Genomic DNA, 25651 nt, shown 5'->3' on the forward strand with positions numbered 1-25651 from the left:
CAACACTGCAAAGCATTATGAAATGGAGTGAGTATGTAGGGATTGTAGTAGCGCAGGCGAATGGTCGCCTTCGGTTTATTGGGAAAATGTTGGTAAAGTGTGCAGAAAAGGCCGCATATAGGACACCAGTGCGGTCGTAGTTATCTGACCTTACCACTAGTTATCAGGAAGAATTTTATATGATTCCCTTGGAAATCACACGGGACCTATGTTTACCCACTCCCAGACGGTTGGAAGCTGTTCTTAACGCGAACGGTTTTCGTACACCATATTAGGCAGGGTAATACGTTGTGCTTTTCGTGTTTCCATGTCCTTGTACATTGAAGAGCTAGTAAATATCGAATGAAGAACTGGGCGTTTCGTCGTGGGTTTGTATAATAAGCGCGACAGCGTTAAGGAGATGGTCAAAAAAGATCCAGATACATACGCTGCAAGAGAGGCATTCGGTTTCTCTGAGTAGTTCCCTGTCGAATATGTGAGCGTTAACTTCCATGAGGAGTCTAGCAACAAATTACTTTCTTACTTGATACGTCTCTGCGAAATGACCGGGCCAGAAAGTCAGAGGTATTAGAGCTCATATGACGGCCTACCGACACGGTCTTTCCACGCTACACTGGCGCTTGCAACAGAGCAGGCGGGAAAAGATAGTGATCCCTGATACACACTCCGGCACACGTCCTAATTTGGTGTCAGGATTCTAGCGGTAGATGTAGATGTGTTCCTACATGTCTTTAATGTGCATCAAAGTGTAAGAAGGATCAGAGTACTATTTGCCCGATGCTCTTTCGTGAAGAACCGGTCCGCCGATGATACAGGCTGACTCGGTAGAACCCAATAAAATCAAACGGACAACTCAGGAATTTGACCCCCGACACTCCCAGAACCTGAGCAAGTATTCTACGACTGTGTAATCTCGACCTTTAATGAGTATACGGAATGTAGATTACGGCTACGGCAGCCTGTTAGTGCAAAGTGGTTATTAGCGTAAAAGCCGGCCGCGGTGGTCTCGCGGTTCTAGGCGCGCAGTCCGGAGCCGTGCGACTGCTACGGTCGCAGGTTCGAATCCTGCCTCGGGCATGGACGTGTGTGATGTCCTTAGGTTAGTTAGGTTTAAGTAGTTCTAAGTTCTAGGGGACTAATGACCACAGCAGTTGAGTCCCATAGTGCTCAGAGCCATTTGAACCATTTTATTAGCGTAAAACACATCGTAAGTCGTTGAAATTGGTGGCGTAAATTAGCTGTAAGGGGACGTCTTCTTCCAGTCGACAAGCCGTATGTCAAATTTATGTGGAAATGCTTAGGCGGGAAGTCGAATTTGACAAACATCTATTTCCATATTTTGTACGTGTAGACTGCAATGAAATAATGCACAGCATTAGGTAAGTGTTTGGAAGATGATGTGTGACAGTGATAGTGTAGGTACGCAAACTATGTCACATTGATTAAATTATTAGGACGTCGTGAAAGAAGGATATACGTTCATAATACCAAGAAGTATAAGTTACTGGATTGCACTGATGGCGGTATTAAAATACACACAGCAAAAAAGTTTTGCATCGCCTCGGTACCGAGAGTTCCGGAACCTGTACAGAAATTTTGAACAGATATCAACATAAAAATTGTTTTCGAACTTTTTATTGCTCATGAAAACCACGCACTTCATGTTGTACCAAGATACAGCTAGACCTTCAGAGTTGGTTTTCCATATTTCTGTACACACTGGTACCTCTAATACCCAGTAGCACGTACTCTTGCATTGACGCATGCCTGTATTCATCGTAGCATACTATCCATAAGTTCATCAAGGCACTGTTGATCCAGATTGTCCCACTCCTCAACGGCGATTCGGCGTGGATCCCGCAGAATGGTTGGTGGGTCATGTCGTCCATAAATAGCCCTTTTCAATCCATCTCAGGCATGTTCGATAGGGTCCATGTCTCTAGACCACGCTGGCCACTCTAGTCAAGCGATGTCGTTAATCTGAAGGAAGTCATTCTCAAGATGTGCAGGACAGGGGGGGGGGGGGGGACGAATTTTTGTCCACGAAGACGAATGCCTCGCCAATATGCTGCCGATATGGTTACACTATCAGTCGGAGGATGGCATTCTCTTATCGTACAGCCATTATGGCGTCTTCCATGTCCACAAGTGGCGTACGCCGGCCCCACATAACGCCACCCCTAAACATCAGGGAACCTCCATCTTGATGCACTCTCAGATAGTGGGTCTAAGGCGTTCAGCCTAACTGGGTTGCCTCCAAACACGCCGCCGGCGATTGTCTAGTTGAAGGCATCTGTTACACTTATCAGTGAAGATAACCTGATGCTAATCCTGAGCTATCCATTCGGCATATTGTTGGGTCCATCTGTACCGCGCTGCATGGTGTTGTGGTTGCAAAGATGGACCTCGTCATAGTCATCGGTAGTGAAGTTGCGCATCATGCGGCCTATTGTGCACAGTTCGAGTCGTAAGATTACATCCTGTGGCTGCACGAAAAGCATTATTCAACATGGTGGCGTTGTTGTCAGGGTTCCTCCGAGCCGTAATCCGTAGGTAGTGGTCATCCACTGCAGTAGTAGCCCTTAAGCGGCCTGAGCGAGGCATGTCATCGACAGTTCTTGTCTCTCTGTATCTCCTCCAAGTCCCGACAACATCGCTTTGGTTCACTCCGATACGCCTGAACACTTCCCTTGTTGAGAGCCCTTCTTGGTACAAAGTAACAATTCGGAAATCATCGAACCGCGGTATTGACCATCTAGGCGTGGTTGAACTGCAGACAACATGAGCCGTGTACCTCCTTCCTGGTTGACGCCCCCCCCCCCTCCACCCCTCGTCTAATAGGCGCTGCACATGCATGGTTGTTTACATCTTTGGGATGGCTTAGTGACATCTCTGAATAGTCAGAGAGACTGTGTCTGTGATACAATATCTATAGTCAACGTCTGTCTTCAGGAGTTCTGGGAAGCGGGGTGATGCAAAAATCTTTTAATGTGTGTAGTTGTCTACAGCACTGCTTCGGAAGTATAATACAGTCAGTTCCACAAGAAAGTTTACGCCGTTATCTGCATTGAATAAAAGACACTATTATAAATATACGTTTACATGAAAATACATGTTATTACTAACTGCACAATTATATGTCAAAAGCTTCCACAGCGCAAAAAATTTGGAAACTAAAATATTTTGTGTAGAGCAACATATGGAAGCATGTGCCACTGAACTAAAACTAAATGATGGCACTTTCATAATTGTAACAGTGTATAGGTCCCCCTCAGGGAATTTCCAGCTATTTCTAGAAAACTTGGATGTTTTGTTGTGCTATCTGTCAGACAGGGGAAAGCAAATTATCATTTGTGGGGATTTCAATGTTGATTCCCTGAAAGAATGTAATAGGAAGAATGACCTTGTAGTATTACTCAGTTCTTTCAATTTGAGCTCCGTCATTGATTTTCCTACTCGGATAACAAAGAACAGCAGGTCACTGATAGATAACTTTTTTAAAAAAACAAAGAAACGTTTAAGGACATAAATGATTATCCTGTTGAAAATGGTCTTTCAGATCATGGTGCACAGCTAGTTACAGTACATGACATAGCTCCATACAGTATATCAAATCAGAATTTCAAAGCAGTGCGTTCAATTAACAATATAAATACTGCAAACTTCAGGGAAAGCCTAAAGCAGCTAGACTGGGATGAAGTGTATATGGAACCTGTTGCAAACTTGAAATATAACTTATTTCACGATACATTTTAAGGGTATTTGAAAATTGTTTTCCCAAGAAAATAGCTAAACATAATTCCAAGAAAACATATAAAAAACCTTGGCTAACTAAAGGAATAAGAACATCTTGCAACCGTAAAAGAGAACTGCATCTAACAGAAGAGGGAGTACTGACGCCGAAATTGTTCAATATTATAAAAACTATTGTGCGGTGCTGAGAAAAGTTATTAAAAAGTCCAGAAGCATGTATATCATGTCTGATATCAGTAACTCTGATAATCAAATTAAAGCAATTTGGAATATTATTGAAAGGGAAACAGGGCAACCAAGAGCACAGGAAGACTTTGGTGCCATAAAACTGAATGACAAGTGTACTAACAAACAATCATAAATTGGAAATCTTTTCAATAATCATATTTTAAATGTTGTGGAGAAAATAGGATCTAGATCTTCACTAGAAGAGGCAAGGCTTCTAATAGAAGAGGCCATACCTGTGCTGTTTGAAACAACTGTATTTCCACCAACCTCTCCCTCTGAAATTAGTAAAATAATAGACTCAATGAAAAGTAAAAGCTCTTACGGAATTGATGGCATTTCCAGCAAGATACTTAAAGCTTGTTCCCCACAGATAAGTAGGTTTCTCAGCCACGTATGTAATAGCTCTTTGGGGCACGGTGTTTTCCCCGATTGACTGAAATATGCCATTGTAAAACCATTGCATAAAAAGGGGGATACGTCGGATGTCAACAACTATCGCCCAGTCTCTCTTCTGACAGCTCTATCAAACATTTTTGAGAAAGTAATGTACTCAAGAGTAGCCTCCCATATTTGTAAAAATAAAGTACTAACAAAATGTCAGTTCAGTTTTCAGAAAGGCTTTTCAACAGAAAATACTATATACGCTTTCACTGATCGAATATTAAATGATCTGAATAACCGGACATCACCCATTGGTATTTTTTGTGATCTCTCAAAGGCCTTTAATTGTGTAAATTATGGAATTCTTTTAGATAAGCTAAATCATTATGGATTGAGGGGGGCAGTGCACAAATGGTTTAATTCATACTTAACTGGAAGAATGCAGAAAGATGAAATAAGTGGTTCATGTACTGTTAAAACATCAGCTCATTCCTCAAACTGGGGGGCTATCAAATACGGGGTCCCACAGGGTTCAGTCTTAGGTCCTTTACTGTTCTTGATATACACTCCTGGAAATTGAAATAAGAACACCGTGAATTCATTGTCCCAGGAAGGGGAAACTTTATTGACACATTCCTGGGGTCAGATACATCTCATGATCACACTGACAGAACTACAGGCACATAGACACAGGCAACAGAGCATGCACAATGTCGGCACTAGTACAGTCTATATCCACCTTTCGCAGCAATGCAGGCTGCTATTCTCCCATGGAGACGATCGTAGAGATGCTGGATGTAGTCCTGTGGAACGGCTTGCCATGCCATTTCCACCTGGCGCCTCAGTTGGACCAGCGTTCGTGCTGGACGTGCAGACCGCGTGAGACGACGCTTCATCCAGTCCCAAACATGCTCAATGGGGGACAGATCCGGAGATCTTGCTAGCCAGGGAAGTTGACTTACACCTTCTAGAGCACGTTGGGTGGCACGGGATACATGCGGACGTGCATTGTCCTGTTGGAACAGCAAGTTCCCTTGCCGGTCTAGGAACAGTACAACGATGGGTTCGATGACGGTTTGGATGTACCGTGCACTATTCAGTGTCCCCTCGACGATCACCAGAGGTGTACGGCTAGTGTCGGAGATCGCTCCCCACACCATGATGCCGGGTGTTGGCCCTGTGTGCCTCGGTCGTATGCAGTCCTGATTGTGGCGCTCACCTGCACGGCGCCAAACACGCATACGACCATCATTGGCACCAAGGCAGAAGCGACTCTCATCGCTGAAGACGACACGTTTCCATTCGTCCCTCCATTCACGCCAGTCGCGACACCACTGGAGGCGGGCTGCGCGATGTTGGGGCGTGAGCGGAAGACGGCTAACGGTGTGCGGGACCGTAGCCCAGCTTCATGCAGACGGTTGCGAATGGTCCTCGCCGATACCCCAGAAGCAACAGTGTCCCTAATTTGCTGGGAAGTGGCGGTGCGGTTCCCTACGGCACTGCGTAGGATCCTACGGTCTTGGCGTGCATCCGTGCGTCGCTGCGGTCCGGTCCCAGGTCGACGGGCACGTGCACCTTCCGCCGACCACTGGTGACAACATCGATGTACTGGGGAGACCTCACGCCCCACGTGTTGAGCAATTCGGCGGTACGTCCACCCGGCCTCCCGCATGCCCACTATACGCCCTCGCTCAAAGTCCGTCATCTGCACATACGGTTCACGTCCACGCTGTCGCGGCATGCTACCAGTGTTAAAGACTGCGATGGAGCTCCGTATGCCAAGGCAAACTGGCTGACAGTGACGGCGGCGGTGTACAAATGCTGCGCAGCTAGCGCCATTCGACGGCCAACACCGCGGTTCCTGGTGTGTCCGCTGTGCCGTGCGTGTGATCATTGCTTGTACAGCCCTCTCGCAGTGTCCGGAGCAAGTATGGTGGGTCTGACACACCGGTGTCAATGTGTTCTTTTTTCCATTTTCAGGAGTGTACATTAATGACTTACCATTCCACATTGATGAAGATGCAAAGTTAGTTGCTTTGGTGATGATATAAGTCTAGTAATAACATCAAAAAACCAAGAACTAAGTGATGTAATCTTAAATGAAGATTTTCACAAAATTATTAAGTGGTTCTCAGCAAACGGACTCTCTTTAAATATTGATAAAGCACAGTATATACAGTTCCGTACAGTAAATGGCACAACTCCAGTAATAAATATAGACTTTGAACAGAAGTCTGTAGCTAAGGTAGAATTTTCAAAATTTTTAGGTGTGTCCATTGATGAGAGGTTAAACTGGAAGTAACACATCGATGGTCTGCTGAAATGTCTGAGTTCAGCTACGTATGCTATTAGGATTATTGCAAATTTTGGTGACAAGACTCTCAGTATATTAGCTTACTCTGCCTACTTTCACTCACTGCTTTCGTATGGAATCATATTCTTGGGTAATTCATCATTGAGTAGAAAAGTATTCACTGCTCAAAAACGTGTAATCAGAATAATAGCTGGAGCCCACCCATGGTCATCTTGCAGACATCTATTTAAGGATCTAGGGATCCTCACCGTAACCTCACAGTATATATATTTACTTATGAAATTTGTTGTTAATAATCCAATCCAGTTCAAAAGCAATAACAGTGTACATAGCTATAGCACCAGGAGAAAGGATGATCTTCACTATGCAGGGTTAAATCTGACTTTGGCACTGAAAGGGGTACATTATGCTGCCACAAAAGTCTTTGGTCACCTACCAAACAGGATCAAAAGCCTGTCAGATAGTCAACCAACATTTAAAAATAAATTAAAAGAATTTCTAGATGACAACTCCTTCTACTCATTGGCTGAATTTTTAGATATAAATTATGGGAGGGAAAAAAACTAACTTAAACATTAGTGTCATGCAATATTTTGTACAGACATCTTTCGTTAACCTGACACGTTCCACATCATTACGAAGTGTCGTATTCATGATCTATGGAACAAGTATTAATCTAATCTAATCTAATCTAAAATTACCTAACAGTTTATCTAATCGTCGCCATTATCGATTATAGCTTAGCACCTTTTTGGTATGCTTTTTACGAGATTTCTTGCATATTCTCTCGGTATCGCTCTCCATACCTTCCTGATATTATATGACGGTTGGTGAAAAGTATATATTGGCTTTCCTTTAAGCTTCATCTAAACATACGACCAACCTTTTGTGATCCGGTTTGCTTCCGCAGACAAGGCAGGCCAATCCAACGCGCACAGCCCATTGTCTTGACCCACTTCGCAACTAATGTCTTTGACTTTCTAAGAATTTTAGCATCAGCTCCACATGAAAGTTTTGGCCCCTTGGGATGATTTACAGGGGACACTGCCTCGTGACGCTTCAGATATTTTGTATTCATTTAAAAGCGCAATCGACAAAACAAAACTTCACATCTCACACTATTTATCTACACGCTGTGCAAAAGCGGATAGAGTACACCTTCGATATCGGTGCGAACGTTATTTTAAAATTATGGAGTACACTTTCTTCTGGAACCAACTTTACCTCAGAAAATGACGAAGATACAATCTTTACACGCATTTGTCCATTTTGTTACAGCCAGGTCAAGTATGTGATCGGAAGCGTAGAAATGGATGTGAACTCTAGATCTACAATAACGCTCTGAGCAATTTTTTTTTATTTTGTTCACAGTATGTGGAGCTATGTTGTCGTAAGGTCCTCAGTCGTGGAATAAATGTGCCAATAAATATTTAAAAAAAGTCACTGAAACAATTCGTTTGTAATTATTTAGCATATAACTGGAGTGAAATGTGCTTGTGGCATTATTGGCAGCAAGAACCTATCTTTAATGTTCGGAAGACATGTACAAGTTTTTTATTTGACACCACCCTTGTGGCTTGTTCTACGAAGATGATGAAATGATGAAGAGGACCATATACGCATCGAAACAGTCCGGAGCGGAGAGAACCCCGATCCGGCCGAGAATCGAACCCGGGGTACTGTGGTAAGAGTCGGAACGACAGCCACAAGACTGCAGACAGCTATCAATGTACAAAGTAAAACCTGTAAACTACTGTAAGGACGTCCTGTTCAAAATAAAAGTAGAGTCAATTATGCAACATTTCAATATTGACTTCAATAACTTGCAATTATCTTTTGGACAAAGCAAACTAAGTACATCTCGAGCTGAGTGTGGAACAATTAAAAACATTCTGAAAAACGAGAACAGAAACAATACCGCAATTTTGTGACGTTATTTCTGTACAGTTCTTCCTTGCAAAAAAGGATTTCTTTGCGGAAGAGGACCAGAAAACACGAAACCCATCTTTTGATGGTGTCTACCTTAGCTACAATTATGGTATGTTTTCTGTACTCATTTAAGGTGACAAGTGTATCTGAGGATGATGGTATTTTTCGGTACCATTCATAAAGGAAAAGAAAACAATTGCAACGGAAAACTGCTTAAATACTTCAAATTTTAGTGTTTGGTTCTCCGTACCCTTAACCGTGATTGTGCCACGTTTCACGAAGATGTAACACAAATGAGTTTTCTTAGATTTGATAAGAAACAGTGTAGTCAGACAAGAGCTACAAGTTTTTAACACCAACTATAAGATAAAAGCTGGCAGAAGGAAGTGCAAGCAGCATTAAAACAGAATGCGGAATAGCAAATACCAAGGGGAGTTCAATAAGTAATTCAACACATTTGTGGCTCTATTCGTGATTCCACTGCACCATGTTATTCCACACTAGTTTGGCTGCAAGACTCTATTTTTCAAAATAAACTCCGTTCATTGCGACGGCCTTACGCCACCTTACTGAGAGGGCCACCTTTTCGTGAACTAAGAATATTTTTAGAAAGACTTCTCCTATAATTTGTGTCCATAGAAGATAATAGAATCAAAGAAAGCAAATTTACCAAGCTTTGGAATTTAGTCTCTGTTACAGGAGAGAATACTGTTATACGGAAAGGAACAGCACTAGCTACTGCACAAAATCATAAATGTGATGCCGCCAAAACATGTTTTCATCCACCTCCAGCCCTAAGAAATTAAGATAACCGACTTCTACATCCATATCTACATTTGTACTCCGCAAGCCACCCAAAGGTGTGTGCAGGAGAGCACTTTACGTGCCACTGTCATTACCTTTCTTTTCTGATCCAGTCGCGTATGGTTCGCGGGAATAACGACTGTCTGAAAGCCTCCGTGCGCGCTCTAATCCCTCTAATTTTACATTCATGATCTCCTCGGTAGGTACAAGTAGGGGGAAGAAATATATTCGATACCTCATCCAGAAACGCACCCTCTTGAAACCTGGCGAGCAAGCTACGCCGCGATGCAGAGCGCCTCTCTTGCAGAGTCTGCCACTTGAGTTTGCTAAACATCTCCGTAACGCTACCACGGTTACCAAATAACCCTGTGACGGAACGCGCCGATCTTCTTTGGATCTTCTCTATCTCCTCCGTCAACCCGATCTGGCACGGATCCCACACTGACGAGCAATACTCTTGTATAGGTCGAACGAGTGCTTTGTAAGCCACCTCCTCTGTTGATGTACTACATTTTCTAAGAACTCTCCCAATTAATCTCAACCTGGTACCCGCCTTACCAACTATTAATTTTATATGATCATTCCACTTCAAATCGTTCCGCACGCATACTCCCAGATATTTTACAGCCGTAACTGCTACCAGTGTTTGTTCCGCTATCACATAATCATACACTAAAGGATCCTCCTTTCTATGTATTCGCAATACATTACATTTGTCTATGTTAAGGGTCAGTTGCCACTCCCTGCACCAAGTGCCTTCACTTCTTACTAGAGTAAATTGTGATATTCAGATTTTCGTTCAGTGAGAATTCATTTTTATAAAGCGTGTATACCGTTTTTGTTGCAATTCTGGTAATTAATTTCACTGGAAGTCACCATATGATACTATCTACTACATCTTCTTCTTCTTTTTCTTCTTGGTTGGCTCTATAGTCCTTGAAGAACCTTGGCTTCCCGTATCACCTGCCTGCCTTCTCTGTTCATCGGCTTCCTTCTCCAATTTCTTATTCCCATCGCTTTTAGATCTTCTTGCATATTGTCCAGCCACCTTTTCCTGGGTCTGCCTCTTCTCCTTCTCCAGTCAGGTCTTCCCATGAAAATCATCTTGACACTCCGAGTTTCGGGCATTCTCTGTACATGTCCTGCCCATCTTATTCTTCCCTGCTTAATTTTAACAACAGTATCCATCTGTCCAAAAAGTGTTTTTAATTCTACATTTGTCCTTACTCTCCAGCCATCTTCCTCTCTCACTGCTCCAAAAACCCTTCTCTGTATCTTTCTTTACCATCTCAGTAACCAGTTCTCCTCCTTTAATGTCAATACCCAGCCTTCTGATCCATATATTACTATAGGTCTTAATATGGTCGTACTTTCTACTACGCTGTTAACTAAGTAATTTACATCAAACTCTACTACTTTCACAATAACGCTTGTGCGAGATACCAGTAGATCTTTTTAGTAGTTTCTACCATATTTATCGGAACATGACAGATGCACATTAAGATCGACAAACGACCTGCAGTAGACCGTGCAGTGTGCTTTTCACACCTCCCTCCATCACATTTTCCAGCAACTTAGACTTAGATTTACCCCTGTTCGTCGACACCAAATGCCAACCTACTGATTCATATTTGTTGGACACGAAATTCTATAAGATTCTAACTTACATAAAGAGCATAGGATGGTTATTTTGTTAAATAGAAAACTATTTATTGTTCTGTAGCCCATTGGTCACCTCAACTGACTGCCATGCAGGAGGCCAGAGTTAGATTCCAGGCCGGGTCGGTGATTTCATCCGCTCGCGGGCTAGGTACTATTTTGTCTTCGTCATTCATCACCACCGACGCCTAAGCCACCGAAGTTGTGTAATACTAAAATGTTTGCATTTGCCGGTCGAACGCACCCAGCCAATAATGGCATACAATCATGTTCTTTTTTTCTCTCATCTTATTTTGTCATGCATGTATCTCACACAAAAGAGAAGAAATTTCATTTCCTGTCGATGCTTCCTTATCGATGCACACTACATGCAAACCGTGGGACAGCCAACAAAATTTGTGTATCGCTATGCGTTATACTCCGTTATAAGAATACCTCTCACATATCTTCGCAGATACTGTTAGCAATAAAACATTTATTTTTCTTACGATTTGCTTCTACCCTTGTATAAATTGATTTTAGTGCCGAATATTTTCATCTAACTATAAACTAGACAAACTCACGTCTCATCTTCACTTGCATACGCTTCAATATTTTAATAATTTATTCAGTTGCTTTTCCGATTTTTTTCCCTTCAGATGTAATATCATATTGATCTGAATGCGTTTCTTTGCCAATGAAATATGAGTTCTCCTTGGCAATTACTGACAAGTTCCATGACGCCGGTCGGTCACAAACTGCTGCATTCAGTTAGTTACAGAGAAGAATTGTGCTCCCAGTGTCGTCATTTGTCACTTTTCTTAACTTTAGCACACGATATACCAGAGGGAAATATTAGATCTACAACGTCGCTTCCGCTGTTTGCCAGTAGGCCGGCAGCAGCGGCAAATGATGGTGTACGTAGTGGGTCGTAATTGTGTCATACATTAAGCTCATGCATTAGTAAACATAACTCCATCAAAATATTAGTCGATTTGTGATTGAATCATAACTGCATTAAACATGTGAACATATTAGCCCGATTCTCGTCGCTTGCTGGATGTTGTAATTACCTGCTCTAACATGAAGAAGTTTGCGGCTGAGGCTCGTAAAATACTTCGGTAAGACATATGGTGAAGCAACCGTTAGTGAAAGAACGGGCAGAGAATTGTTTTAACGCTTCAGTAACGGTGATTTTGAAGTCGAAGATCGGTATGGCGGTGGAAGAGAGAAGGTTATCGAAGCGACTGATACGACTCAGCCGAACACACAAAGACAAACGGCAACAATACAGCGATAGACATGAAAAATTTATTTTGCAGCGTCACAATGCTCAAGCTTTCGTCTCAAAACCAATCAAAACGTACTTGGAAACGTTGAAACGCCACCCGTTTTTCGATCAATGGCACACGGCCTGGCTGACCGGCACTTCCGGTCGTATGAATAAGTACAAAACTGGATCAGTTGATGGATCTCTGGCCGGCCGGGGTGACCGAGCGGTACTAGGCGCTGCAATGTGGAACCGCGCAACCTCTACGGTCGCAGGTTCGAATCCTGCCTCGAGCATGGATGTGTGCGATGTCCTTAGGTTAGTTAGATGTAAGTAGTTCTAAGTTCTAGGGGACCGATGACCGCAGAAGTTAAGTCACATAGTGCACAGAGCTATTTGAACCATAGATCTCCTCAAAAGACGCCCAGTTCTTCCACTGTGGGATTGGTATGCTGCCCGAAATATGGAAGAAAGTAGCAGCTAGCGGTGGCTGATAATTTTGTCGCAATAAAGCCTCGAACTTCGATAGCAATACGTCGGAATAAAAGTTATGCGAGAGGGTATTCAAAAAACCGGAATTACTTTCCCTTCGAAATATTCTCTATTGCAATACATTTGTCTCACCAGTGCTTTCACTGTGCGAAAAATTTTTCCTAGTCACCTTTAGATATGGCTGACAGTTCTTCCCTGTTTTTTTTTTTTTTTTTTTTGACGGATCAACGTTGACAAATCGGTGTGCTTTCATGCCCTTTACATGTGTGGAAACAAGAAAATTTCACACGCAACCAGATCAGGCGACTAACGTGCGTGGAGCAGTGGGACCATGCCATTTTTAGCCAAAAATTTGTCAATCGGAGATGGTTCTGTGTGCAGGTGCGTTGTTGTGGTGGAAGAACCAGTCCCGTGTCTGCCACGTATCGGGCCTTTTTTGACGATGAACCAAGCTCCAAGATAGCCCATTAATTTCTGACAATTTAGCAATTGTCTGATGACAGTCTGGGAGCACAAGCTCTCCAATTTTTTCAATATTTTCGTGGATTCGGACAGTTGATAGAAGTCCAGAGCGAGGTTTGCAATCAGTCGAGATGTCGCCATTTTTAAATAGAGCAAACCAGTCGTACACTTGAATTTTTCCAATAGCGTCACCTCGGTAAGCTGTTTTCAAGAGTAAAGCAGATTCAAAAGAATTTTTACCGAGTAGAAAACAAAACTGACAGCTGCCGGTTGCTCACTTTAACTTGTCATATAAAAAAACGAAACAAGAACGAAACAGCGCTAGCAAAAACAATCACTGCAGATGAACAGAACAAACCAGGTCGACATGGAAATGAAATGAGCGTATGGCATCATTTGGCCGGGGGGCCCCACTCGGGAAGTTCGGCCGCCAACTGCATGTCTTATTATTATTTCAATGGACGCCACACTGGGCGATTTGCGCGCCGGTGATGAGGATGAAATAATGATGGGGACAGCACAACACCCGGTCGACGAGCGCAGAAAATCTCCAACCCGCCTGGGAATCGAAGCCGGGCCCGCTTGCATGGGAGACAAGCACGTTACCACCCAGGTAAGCAAGCGGACACCATGTCGACAACTCAGGCGGCTCTGAACTGGCAGTGAGCTACGCTATGCAGGACTAGCGGGAGAAATGCGTACTACACAAGCTCCGCCCACGACACTGTTATTCCGGTTCTTTTTTTTGGTACCCCTCGTAGACATAATAATTATGCGGTGTTCGTTATCTTTTTTTTTTCTTTTTGTCCCTTGCGTATCAGTAGTACATAGTCGGGCCAATAGATCTCTTCAGATACTGAAGTTTTCTCGCATTACGGAAAGCTGTCGCACAGTCGTCCACCGACAACTGCAAGTAAAGAATAAAACCAAGTTTCTTCCTGGAACACTTCCAGGAAGAGACTCTGTTAAGCCGCGAGCGGCGTTAAAGCTGAGACCTGACTTAACGTACAGAGAAGTAGCATTAAGCAGCTGCGATGGATGTGGTAAAGCCGCTTGCTGTTCGCTGCCCGTAATAACAATTCAGTTGTAATCTCGGACTGTTTACAGACACCACAGAAAACGCGGCAGTGGCCACTCTCAGCTTAATGAGATCGCCATTTGGTGAAATCGGCGGCAATTAGCCTTAAGTGCTGCGAGCAACGGTACGTACTGTATAAGATTTCAATACCGTTTGGTTACAACGTTAATGACCCGAGGGCGATTAGGAACGTCGTTCAGGTACATTTAAGTAGCAAAGCGGTGAATTACGAAATGGCATAAACACGTGATTGTTACTGTGGGCAGTTAAACAGCAGGCCACTTTCGTTTCATTGCCAGAGTAATAGGTAAATGTCCTTAAAAAGAGCGAACCTTGTACAAGAGATTCGTTGGAAGTTGTTTTGACCCCCTCCTCAGACTGGGGTGATTTCTGAAGATGAACTATTGAAATTACGAGAGAAATGGTGATTTTTTTTATTAAGAAACCTTCACTGAATTGTCAAATTAAGTAGGTGTCACACATGAAGAGAAATATCGTCAGCCGAAAAGCCTTTGCTAGTACTTGTTCTATTTTCAGACGCGATGTGATGTAGCGCAGAAGTTCTCCTGAAGCTGACATTAAGTAACGACTGGAGAAAACAAGCGTGACGTTAGTATCAACAGTAATCATAATAAAACCTGGAAGTATGAATGTACAATTAATCTCTTTCGAGGTAAGTTTAGTATCGTGCACGTGACTTCGATATATCAGCTGGTTTTTTACACGTATATGTAGACCGCCATATCGTAAAACACAAAGTTATGTGGCTTGTTTTGAAACTTCAATCCTTTCTACTAAACAATCTGCGACGGACTATTAATACAACAATAAATGTAAAACGCCTGCGCAAGAGATAAATACTGTGGGAATTTAAGCATCTACGTGCGAACTCGATAACAAATATATATAGACTGTATTAAGCTACGGCAAAGAGGTAATTATTCCATGTTGGACATTGGAGGAGAGATGTTCTATGTCGGATTGAGAGGAGATTGTTGGAACCCGCCATTAAGGCAGTAATCTATGTTTTATGGTAATTGAAGAAAATAAGAAGATATAAAAGCACAAAAGGAGAATCAGGTGTGTAGAGTTAATAACCCTTAAACATTTCAAAAGAAATATTCAGTATCCAGAATGACATTTTCACTCTGCAGCGGAGTGTGCGCTGATATTAAACTTCCTGGCTAATTAAAACTGTGTGCCCGACCGAGACTCGAACTCGGGACCTTTGCCTTTCGCGGGCAAGTGCAAGTTCTGCAAGGTTCGCAGGAGAGCTTCTGTAAAGTTTGGAAGGTAGGAGACGAGATACTGGCATAATAAAGCTGTGAGGACCGAGCGTGAGTCGTGCTTCGGTAGCTCAGATGGTAGAGCACTTGCGAAAGGCAAAGGTCCCGAGTTCGAGTCTCGGTCGGGCACACAGTTTTAATCTGCCAGGAAGTTTCGAAATATTCAGTGATTATATAGACGCACGTCGTTCGGATGTGTTGTGTGGTTTGATGGTAAGAACCTGCAGTTTTACACGGTTTTGGGCTTCGTCGAGAACATTTCTCCGAAGACCTAAATAGTTTCAGGAACTAAAGTTGGACGCCACATTACATACACATGACACAGCATAGCATTTGGCTGTACTGATCGATTTCAGTAGTGCGATAAATTATCTTTAGCGATTTCAGGCGGAGAAGTTCCAGCAAGGAGACTCAACGAGATCTGCTGCTGCGAAACGCATACGGTATTACCATATTCTTTAACTTACGGAGAGCAGTAAGCAATATAGACTTTATAATCACAGCAAACATAATTAAAAGGACTCAAAAGGAGCAAACAGTGAAAAGTAATCGCTAAACCAAACCATAAATAAAAATCAGTTAATAATAATACGCAATCACATTAATAAAACACTCATTAAATAATAGAGAGAATAAAAATAAGAACTTTAGAGAACATCTAACGGCTTTGTTATGAAACAATAATATTCGTAGAGAACAAAATCTCACCATGTCGATTTTATGAAGCGAAACAGTCTGACGTAGCTGTAACTTACGGAGTGCCCTCAGGGAACGTTATGGGGCATTACTGTTCTCCATAATTGGTCTGACAGAAGCTCGATGAAGCTCTTTCGGCATGATGTACTAGTGGATCACGATATTACTGCCCTTGGCCTCCAGTGGCCGTTATTGGAAACATGCAGTCACGTTGCAGTGAACAAGTACAGTGGTCACTAAGGAAAACATATCGTACTGTGAATGCTTTCAGGACAGTTGTGCGTATACTAAACAGTGGTCCAGCATGTCCTCGTGAAATTTCACAATAAAAACTTACGATTAGCCAACCGAAGCTCCCTCATTCAAAGTGCAGTGGTATTGTGGTTGACAAATAGCAACACAAGCAAATGTAGTGAAATGTGTGGATTCCTACAGTTGGTTAATGCTTCGGGAAAGGGCTGCCACTTGTCACTCTACAGAGTTGACAGGGGTTGAACAAAAGTATGGAAAAACCAAGCGCCGCGCGTAGTGGTCACGCGGTTTGAGGCTTCATGTCACGGGCTATGTCGCCCCTCCCGTCGGAGGATCGAGTCCTCCCTCGGGCATGGGTTTTCGTGTTGTTCTTAGCATCAGTTAGTTTAAGTTGTGAGCAAGCCTAGGGACCGATGACCTAAGCAGTGTGGAGCCTTAGGAATTTACACACATTTGAACATTTTGAAACACCAAGCGAAATACATGCTTCAACAAATGTGCTGATGCTGGCCAAGCCTGAAGATTACGCTGTTTTATCACGAACGGCACCTCTGCAATGTCGTCAGGGCGTTGCAAATGTTAGCCATGGGCAGAACAGTGTTCGATACACGTAGTTGTGTGTGAATTATGTGCGTTATTCACACTTTTGACAGATGGTCTTAGTAGTGTCACTGGACTCTGTACATACATATTTGTAGCCTGTGCGTGAAGTTCTCGATATACAGGAAGGGCTCTTTATGAAACAAATGCTTCTACACATGTCCATTTCATCGGTGAATTTAAAGAAAACCAGCATGCTACTAAACATAGAATGATGTGTGCGTGAGACGATTTTACGTATTAATGTGTGTATGTAAGAGCGCTCCACAAGACACAGTCGTGAAAATCGAGTGAACTCTTCCGTCCTTATCAAGTCCTCTACGACTATGGCCAGACTGAAAGTATGGCTTACCTGCCTTAGAACATTTTACTTCTTCACTTGAAACATCTGAGGCGCTGTTGCCGCCTTTCACAGCGAACTGCAAACGGCTGCTGCAACACTCATTGTTGTCCAAAGCTGCCTGAAACAGCGGCAACACTGAAGCGTTTCCGTAGAAACGCAAAATAAATCATGTCTTGTGAAGGTCATGGAAGACGGACGAAGCCGCAACGCTAATCGCACTTCACACTTTCAAAATTACTCGTATTCTCTGCTCGTTCGGACTACTACTCGCCGAGAATGTGTAAGGTAATTCGAATTAAGATGAATTTGCGATACTAGCAGTTAGCTTTGACAAGTGACGTAACTGTAATTGCTATTCTGTAGTCACTGCTTGGTGAGTAGTTCGACCTCCATTTTTTTATGATGTTATTTGTATAAGCAACAAACTTTTTTCAGTTTCAAATGGTTCAAATGGCTCTGAGCACTATGCGACTCAACTGCTGTGGTTATTAGTCCCCTAGAACTTAGAACTACTTAAACCTAACTAACCTAAGGACATCACACACATCCATGCCCGAGGCAGGATTCGAACCTGCGACCGTAGCAGTCACGCAGTTCCGGACTGAGCGCCTAGAACCGCGAGACCACCGCGGCCGGGTTTTCAATTTCGGAACATATAGTAATAATCTGTCAGTTTATCACTCTGATTTCTTTACGATTTTTTAAAATGTGTATCGTACTTTCCACTACCGCTTAACTATATGCATCACTATCTCACGTAAGCTATATTGTTGAAATATACTTCGCCATACTAACTTCGATATCTTTACGGTGAACATACTATGTTCGTACTGTGTATTGTGGTCTCCATTGCAGCGGTTGAGCTGTGTAGACGATATTTCGTTCCTTTTCTTTCCGATAAGCAGCTGAACTACTTCCTGATTCATAGATATAGTCCTAAGTGCATATCGCTCTCTCCAATTGATCTGCATAATTTGTGAAACGAACTTCGATATTTTTTTAACTTCGTGCTGTGTGTCGTGAAAACTATTAACAGCTGCACAGGTTTTCTTTCGATACCCGGTTTTTTTCCTTTACATGCTTAGGTATTAATCTGTGACTAAACATCGTAGTTCTAGCTTGAAACATTTATTTTTCGTAATGAAAAGTAGCTTACGTTTCAAAATATGGTCAAGATTATGATATATAGTCTACTTTATACATTTCATTTTCTTTAACCCCATTTTTTACTTCTTCACAGGTTACTTTTATTTGCTCTTCATATCCACACAGTAAACGTAAATCTCATTTCTATGTTAGTATCGAGTACAGGACGAGTTATAATATACGACACTGCTGTGTTGAAATAATTTTTCAATGTTGTATCTGAAAATATTAAAAATAATCTGGTATTTTGAAGAAGTGCAGGGTGTCCACAACGACAATCCAACATTTGAATTCATCAAATCTGAGAGGAAACACAATTTATTGACGAACAAATACAGGGAAATCATACACCAGCTCATCAAGTTTTCATACACAGGTTGATGGTTCAGTACACTTGAACATGGGCGCCACGGGTAGCGCGAAGAATATCAAGTCTATAATCAATTTCGTGCCATGTGTTGCGGAGCATCTGCTCTGTGACAGAGTTGATGACAATTCTTATGCGCTTTTTCAAGTCTTGCAGGTCCTTTACTGGTGTAGCGTATACCCAGTTGTTTCACATAACCCCATAAGAAAAAATCGAGGGGGGTAATGTCGGGCGAACGTGGGAGCCAAGGAATTGGACCACCACGGCCAATCCATCGTTGCGGGAATGTGTCATTTAAAAATTTTCTGACATCAAGGATCCAATGGGGTGGTGCACCGTCCTGTTGAAACATCACATTTGGCTGCAGGTCTGTTATCTGTGGCACGGCAAATCGTTCCAACATGTCCAGGTAGATGGCTCCATCCACAGTCGGCTCCTGAAAGAAAAACGGCCCAACAATGCGATTTACCATCAAACCACACCACACATTAACTTTCAGACCGTCGCGCATGTGTTCCCTAGGTACTAAATGGTTCAAACGGTTCAAGCACTATGGGACTTAACATCTATGGTCATCAGTCCCCTAGAACGTAGAACTACTTAAACCTAACTAACCTAAGGACATCACACACATCCATGCCCGAGGCAGGATTCGAACCTGCGACCGTAGCAGTCACGCAGTTCAGGACTGAGCGCCTAGAACCACGAGACCACCGCGGCCGGCTTTTCAATTTCGGAACATATAGTAATAATCTGTCAGTTTATCACTCTGATTTCTTTACGATTTTTTAAAATGTGTATCGTACTTTCCACTACCGCTTAACTATATGCATCACTATCTCACGTAAGCTATATTGTTGAAATATACTTCGCCATACTAACTTCGATATCTTTACGGTGAACATACTATGTTCGTACTGTGTATTGTGGTCTCCATTGCAGCGGTTGAGCTGTGTAGACGATATTTCGTTCCTTTTCTTTCCGATAAGCAGCTGAACTACTTCCTGATTCATAGATATATTCCTAACCCCATAAGAAAAAATCGAGGGGGGTCATGTCGGGCGAACGTGGGAGCCAAGGAATTGGACCACCACGGCCAATCCATCGTTGCGGGAATGTGTCATTTAAAAATTTTCGGACATCAAGGTTCCAATGGGGTGGTGCACCGTCCTGTTGAAACATCACATTTGGCTGCAGGTCTGTTATCTGTGGCACGGCAAATCGTTCCAACATGTCCAGGTAGATGGCTCCATCCACAGTCGGCTCCTGAAAGAAAAACGGCCCAACAATGCGATTTACCACCAAACCACACCACACATTAACTTTCAGACCGTCGCGCATGTGTTCCCTAGGTACTAAATGGTTCAAACGGTTCAAGCACTATGGTACTTAACATCTATGGTCATCAGTCCCCTAGAACGTAGAACTACTTAAACCTAACTAACCTAAGGACATCACACACATCCATGCCCGAGGCAGGATTCGAACCTGCGACCGTAGCAGTCGCGCGGTTCCGGACTGCGCGCCTAGAACCGCGAGACCACCGCGGCCTTCTGTTCCCTAGGTGCGTGCGGATTTTCGAACCCCCAGATGTGCACATTGTGACGATCCACAGCCCCTGACACGTGAAAGGTTGTCTCGTCAGTAAACATCACGCGCGATAAAAATGTCTCGTCCGCGGCAATGCGATCTAACATGACACATGCAAATTCTTCTCGCTTTGGTCGATTATCAGGCTTGATTTCTTGCACAACCTGCACTTTATGTGCTTACAAACGTAATCGCTGATGAAGCACTTTGTGCACTGTTGAACGTTTCATACCAAGTTCTCGTGCTGCTTGTCGCACTGACTTCTGTGGACTGTTTGAATGACCACCGCAATTGTTCCACATGATGTTCGCTGATCCCAGTATTACCACCACCATGCCCTTTCGCAACGCTCCCAGTAGCCAAAAACTGATCACACCACTTCTTTATAGTCTTGAACGACGGGGAGCTTTGTTGTAAACTCGAAAGTTTCTTTGAACTTGGGTCGCCTATTTCGTCTCTGCATACCACCAGACCACTTGTGTAAGCTCCTTCATATCCTCCATTTTGCTAAAGCAATTGATTGCAGCTCCACTACGGCCACTTGGCGTATCAAATTTGCACATCACAAACTTGTTGAGTTGCTCTGTCTGCCACTTCAGGATTCACAGGTTCACCATCTGAAATGAGAAAGATATAGGATATTAAAATGTTGGAATCTCATTTCGGACACCCTGTATTACACACAATTTTAAATGAACGGCTATAAAGTCTCTTTAAAATTAGACAAGTATTTGTCAGCGTGGCAGATATAACGAACTATTCATTGAAAAATACGTCATTTAATACCGCCAGAGATTCTGGTTTCATTCTGCAAACCTCGGATCCCCTACTCTAACCTCATAAACCGCAGAAAGCAGTTCAAACCGGAAATTCTGTTTACCTGTCGGTTAACCACATCCTCCGACAACATCTACTTAGTGGTCATCACACAGCAAGTAAAGCAAGGACGCCTTTCTGTAGCAACACTGGTTTCTCCTCTCCTCCTAAAGTTTTATCGACTGACCTATTATGTTAATTCTACAGTAATTTGCTGAGTCTTTAGGGTCGTCTCTCTTTTTACGTTTCCACACAATGAACTTGTTTTCCACTTATTTCTGATTTGTTAGGACCAGTGTCCTGAATTCCGGATTATTCTTTAAAACCATAGGCCTTGTCCTCTTGCTGAATGTCCTGTGACACTGTAAGAATTTAATCTGGTAACACGAAGTAAATTGCCTTGTTATTCATTGAGATTTTTCTACGCTACAGACTGCACACATGAGTGATTTGAGCGAAGATGTAGGCAGAGCGGTAATGAATCAGCATACCGACTACGAATTTACAAGGTTGTCGTTCGGTCGCTAATTTGTGAAGGGAAGAAAGTTTTCTCAACGGTCAACGCTTTTCGCAAATAGTGGCAGCTACTCGCAACATTACAACAACATGTAAACGTAAGACACTAGCAGCAATCACACACAGGAATTAGTCACAATCGTAAACTAAGATGGAAGATTTCTTTATCTACATCTACAGTTAAAGTCTGCAAACCATCTTATGGTGTGAGGAGGAGAGTATTTTGTGTACCAGCGTCCTCTTGTATCTTTTTATGTGCAAAATAGCTAGGTTTACCTGTTTCTCTCCCTTTATTTGGCTATGAAAATTTGGACAATACCTCACTCATTTACAAAAACAAAACAAAAAATGGTTCTAATGGCTCTGAGCACTATGGGACTTAACATCTGTGGTCATCAGTCCCCTAGAACGTAGAACTACTTAAACCTCACTAACCTAAGGACTTCACACAGATCCATGTCCGAGGCAGGATTCGAACCTGCGACCGTAGCAGTTGCGCTGTTCCGGACTGAAGCACATAGAACCGCTAGTCCACCGCGGCCGGCGTCATTTACAAAAACGTATCGAGTGTTAATGATATGATAAAGTAATCCTTTCTGATTGCTGTCATTTCCACAATTCGTCATTTCGAGACCTTGAACCTTTTATGAGATACGACACTCTCTACGACCACTTGATTCCAGAAGCGCAGGAAAGGTTCGGACGCGCCCCGAGCTACCCGTCCGTGGATATAACAGCCAATATCTCAAGAATGAAAAGAGATATCATTCCAGTCTCAACTTTAGATACTATTTAGATATATTGGTTACATTTTATACGCAATAATGTATGGCCTTAAGTGAACTATACGGAAAGTCTACACAGTGTGATTTTACCTCTGCAAATTCTTAAAAATTTCGTGCAGCCATGTACTCAATTTCGGGAAACACAGTAACTATGACGAATAACGAAAATAAATTCAGACCTTAATCGAACAAAGATATCAAGCTATAGGTTGCGGAAAAACCAAATTTTTTTCACCGAATACTTTTCTTAAAATCGGATGTTAAGTAACTCACTGCTACCGTCGCGTCCGCTCCATTGCTTTGCCAAGATGACACGTGGCTGTCGCTGTCTGTCGCGCGTGCTGCAGTGACAAGATTGAAACACGTTTGAATTCAAACGTCGCATGTTGCAGCGGGAGACAAGCAGCGACACAGATGTTCCTCACGCAGGACACTTCCGTAACTACACCTGCGGTTGTGTTTTGTCGCCTGAAGCTGTCGCGCGCTGTCGCTCGCTTCTGTCGCTCACGTAGGACACGGCCTTAGTGGTTCAAAACGTACCCGCCGCCACACACCGTCAGGTCACTTGTGGGGTAGATATGCATGTACGTTAGGTTCAGATTTATTCAGGTTGATGCCTATGGAATTGATGACATCCTGTTCTCAGTATTTTAATATCCCACACTATTGTGTTTTCAGGGCACAGCCAGAAAATCCAACTCTCTCTCTCTCTTTTTGACGCCACTGGTACTGACAAATGTACCTAACATCAATCTATAACATCATGACAAATTAAAACGTTGTAGCAGGCCGGAAATAAAATCAGAGAAAGGTAAGTGTTGATGTTGAGTTTCACTTCCGCACGCATTTTTACTTTTTTCAGTTTACTCTACTACATAGCGAACCACTGAACCTAATTAGTACATCTTTTCTGTAGTCTCTTCGACTATATTTCTTCGCCTGAAGCTAATCCCTCAAATAGCACATGGCTGTGTGCTGCAGGAGTTCCAGAGCGAGCGCAGACCAGCACCTGCTTTCCTAGGGCCACGCGTCTTGAAGCTGGCGTTAGTCATCGTTCATTGCTCGCCCGACACGAGCCCACATAGCCTAACGTTGCCTCGAGCATATGCCGTAGATATTCACGAGCGGTATTCAGACAGTAATCCATATTTAGATTCTGCTGCTCTTTTTCCTGTTACTACCATTAGTATTTTTTTTTTTTTGTAGGTGGTCAGCTCCCTTCCGCGTTTAGGTACGTGTGAAAATTATCATTACAGTTTCATGTTCGCTACTTTGCGCCATCACGTAAGCACGAGGGCTGCAGTCGGGCACATACACTGCAGAACTGCGCACACGTGAGTTCTTGTTCCTCCGCTGACATCCATTACCTGCGCGGCTATCAACTGGCGTTATCAGAACACGGCTGAATATTTCAGCCGCCGGCACGGCAATTCTTGGCCGTATCCGATCGCTGTCGTAGGAGAAACGCCATCGCACATCGTGTAAGTATAATACGCAGGTCTCTCGCATTGCTGCACGTACGTGTACGTCGTGTGTGTGTGTGTGTGTGTGTGTGTGTGTGTGTATGTGTGTGTGTCGAAATGCCGAACGTATTTCATGTGGGAAACCCGTTCCGGAGATTAATGCAGGGCAAGCGAGCAGTGCGCGCCATTCGACAGCCATCGAACTCTTCCCGCGGGGCACACACACGCTAATGTGTTGCAGCCGGCCCACGCCCCTGATCTACGCACGGCTCAGCACGTGATTGGCAGTAATTTATGACAAATTACGGTGCTGTGAAATTTAAGCGCAGTTTATCGTTAATCTTCTCGAATTTCGTGCGACGGTCTCTGCGAGCGGGAGGAAACATCGCGACACCAGTTTGCAGCGGACGCTGCCTTGTTTGCATGGCAACGAGTGTGTAGGGGTGGAACACTTCACCCTGCGTTCGTATTACGTGATTTACGTACCTGATTTGCTCCGCTAGAAAAATATTTCTCTTTGTTCATCTAAATCTTCTTGCCCTTTCTCTCCCTTCATGGCCGACTGCTGTGGGCGAGCGGTACAGTCCGTGGGGGTTGGGGTGGGTTTTTTGGGGGAAAAGACTAAACAGAGAGGTCATCGGTCTCATCGGATTAGGGAAGGATGAGAAAGGAAGTCGGCCGTGTCCGTTCAAAGGAACCATCCCGGCATTTACCTGGAGCGATTTAGGAAAATCACGGAAAACCAAAATCAGGATGTCCGGATGCGGGATTGAACCGTCGTCCTCCAGAATGCGAGCCCAGAGTGCAAACCACTGCGCCACGCCGCTTGGTGCTTCAGTCCGAAACCGCGCTAATGCTACGGTCGCAGGTTCGAATCCTGTCTCGGGCATGGATGTGTGTGGTGTCCTTAGGTTAGTTAGATTAGAGTAGTTCTAAGTCTAGGGGACTGATAACCTCAGATGTTAAGTCCCAAAGTGCTTAGAGCCATCTCCCTTCATGTTATCGCAAATTTTACCTAGTTGACATTCTCTGTTCCTTCATCCCCAACATTTAATCGAGGAGCGACATAAATGCTGTGAAAAAGATGTGTGGTAGAAGTCTACACTTGGTGAGCAGAGATAATGTCAGAAGTAAAACTTAGCTATCGCACTGTCGTCTTTCAAAGATAAAAATTACCTATAGATTCTCGAAATAGTCTGGCTATTCGTGAAAATTACGAAGAATTGTTGGACGGAGGATGACGAAACAGCGATGCTAGAACACAACTTCTCTCGCTTTTTTTAAAATAGTACGTCATATTGGGAAGATTTTGCAAGAAAACATCAGACCAATTTTAGATAAAAAAGGAAGTACTAGAGAGGATATAAAATGTAGACTGGCATTGGCAAGGAAAGCGTTTTTGAAGAAGAGAAATTTGTTAAGATCGATTATAGATTTAAGTG

This window comes from Schistocerca gregaria, chromosome 1, assembly GCF_023897955.1.
Source record: "Schistocerca gregaria isolate iqSchGreg1 chromosome 1, iqSchGreg1.2, whole genome shotgun sequence".
In the NCBI taxonomy this organism is placed as follows: Eukaryota; Metazoa; Arthropoda; class Insecta; order Orthoptera; family Acrididae; genus Schistocerca; species Schistocerca gregaria.